This window comes from Dipteris shenzhenensis, unplaced genomic scaffold (assembly GCF_047967505.1).
Source record: "Dipteris shenzhenensis isolate YYH24624 ecotype China unplaced genomic scaffold, Dip_SZ_1.0 scaf0083, whole genome shotgun sequence".
NCBI classification, from domain to species: Eukaryota; Viridiplantae; Streptophyta; class Polypodiopsida; order Gleicheniales; family Dipteridaceae; genus Dipteris; species Dipteris shenzhenensis.
Window position 1 is genome coordinate 1 of NW_028239390.1, and position 2,503 is coordinate 2,503.

Sequence of the window (2,503 nt, forward strand, 5' to 3'; positions counted from 1 at the left end):
AACTTCCCCGGCCGCCCGGGGCCAGGCGATCTCAGTGAGCTCTCGGAAACCCTTTTTGTTATCCGTGACGCCACCCTGCCGGATATGCAATCGGTAGCGAGGCCTTTGGTGCAATTCGGACCGCCGTTCGATGAGTTGATGGAAGCTATAGACTGGGCTCTCGCCCCCCTGTGGCAAACCCCGCTTCCAAATTCACGCCGAGGCCTTCAGCCTATCCTGCCCCTATTGACACGAGTTGGGATCAAGTGGGAACTCACCGTAACCGAGATCACCGAAAAGGTAAACCTGGGGTTGGACGTGCGAATATGGGATTATTTCGAGCCAAATGTGTTTCTTTTTTATTTTCCTCCTATTTATGAATTTGCCCCTATTTATCTCTATTTAGTCATCAGTTTGCTACTTTCCTTGATCCTAATCGGTGTTTCTTTCGCATTTACTTCAAAAGGTTCGGCTTATCCGGATAAATTGTCAGCTCACGAATGCGGTTCCGACCCACTTGATGATGCCAGAAGTCGTTTCGATATATGATTTTATTCGGTCTCCCCTCCATTTATTATCCTCGATTCGGAAGTGACCCCTTTATTTCTCCGGGCAGTATCTCCGAACAAGATTGGTTGGTTCGGATTTTGGTCTATGATGGTGTTTGCATGGATTTTGACCATTGGATTTTCTCATGAATGGAAAAAGGGCGCTCCGGATTGGGAGTAACCGACGTTGGAAAGTCAAGCTCCAACGAGGCAGATGCATGATAAACGCTTGGCAGCTTGTTAGGGCCGTACGCAGAAGGAAAAACCCAGATTGCGAAATACGCCAAATACTACTACTACTACTACGGCCAGATGACTTTCGATTCTTAAATAGCCTTTATTTCCTACACTTAACTAGCATTCGATAGATTATCTAACTCTGAGCAATATAAGTTATCGGCGGGGGTTTGGTTCGTTAGCTGGTCCTCGTTCAGTCATTTAGATCATTACCGGCGTCTTCTCAGCTATGCATCATACACCCCATGTCGATCCGGCTCTCAACAGCGTGGAGCACATCATGAGAGATGTGAAAGGAGGCCGGTTGCTTTGTTACATGTATGCCAATGGGGCCAGTATGTTCTTCACTGCAGTTCATATTTATATTTCCTGCGGTTCGTATTATGGAAGTTATACCAGTTCTAGGGAATTCATTTGGTGTCTTGGAGTGGTCATCTTCCCATTAATGATCGTCACTGCCTTTACAGGCTATGCATCCCCTCGGGGTTAAATGAGCTTTCGGGGAGCTACAGCAATTACCAGCTCAGCCAGTGCCATACCTGTAGTAGGAGACACTATAGTCACTCGGCCTCGGGGTGGTTTCCCCGTAGACAATGCCACCTCAAATCGTTTTTCCAGCCCTTATTACTCACTCCTTTCCGTAATTGCAGGCGCCAGTCCTATTTATTCGGCTGCATCATATTAATACGGGTCCAATAATCCATTGGGTATAAATTCTTCTGTGGATAAAATTGTTTCTCATCCCTATTTTCACGTCAAAGATCCAGTAGGTCGGGTAGCATTTGCCATCTTCTTCTCCATCCGGCTTTTCTACGCACCTAATGTCTCGGGGCACCCCGACAATTATATGCCTGCGAATCCGATGTCCACCCCGGCTCATATTGTACCAGAACGGTATCCCTCACCAATCCATGCCATTTCGCGAAGTATCCCCAACAAATTAGGAGGAGTGGCCGCTACAGGACTAGTCTTTGCGTCACTATTGGCCTTACTTTTCCTCAACACTTCTGCAGTACGGAGTTCAAGTTCTTGACTAATTTACTAAAGAATGTTTCGGTTGCCTCTGGCCGATCGCTTACCCTCAGGTTGGATTGGATGTTAACCAGTGGAGGCACCGTACGTTACTATTGGATAAATGGCTTCTGTAGTGTTTTTCCCCCATTCCGCTATCACGCCTATTCCTGGCCAAATAGAAACCAGATTAATAATGAATGCCGACGATACTACGATAAGTCGGCACTTCACCCGTTTCGCTCCCATCGTTGCGCGCACGCCCTCAGCAAACCGAAAGCAAACCGAGCCTCTGAAAAAAAAATTGTTTCTTCTGGAAAAAAAATGGGGAAGGGCTTTTTGCCAAATATTACAGGGCGGGATGAAGGGAGCGATTGCGAAAGGGGGGACTTGAACCCCCACGAGTGGCCTCACTACCACCTCAAGGTAGCGCGTCTGCCATTCCGCCACTTCCGCTGCTTCGCATGGCTCTGTCGCCTAACAGAATTACACTGAAGCCTTCGATAAGCGCCACCTCCGGGACAACGCCTTCAAGCTGTCGTATTGGAAGTGACTTCCAGTTCCAGTTGGATCGCGATTACCTCCCTAGCAAGCGTTCCAGCTACTTCTGAGACAAGCGAAGCGGCAATCGGTCAGGTAAATTGAATGGATTGTTGGCGAGGAGGGCTAGCCGGGTCAGCCAGGACGAGATGCGGATTCGAACCGCAACCTCTCGGATTTTGTTCTCC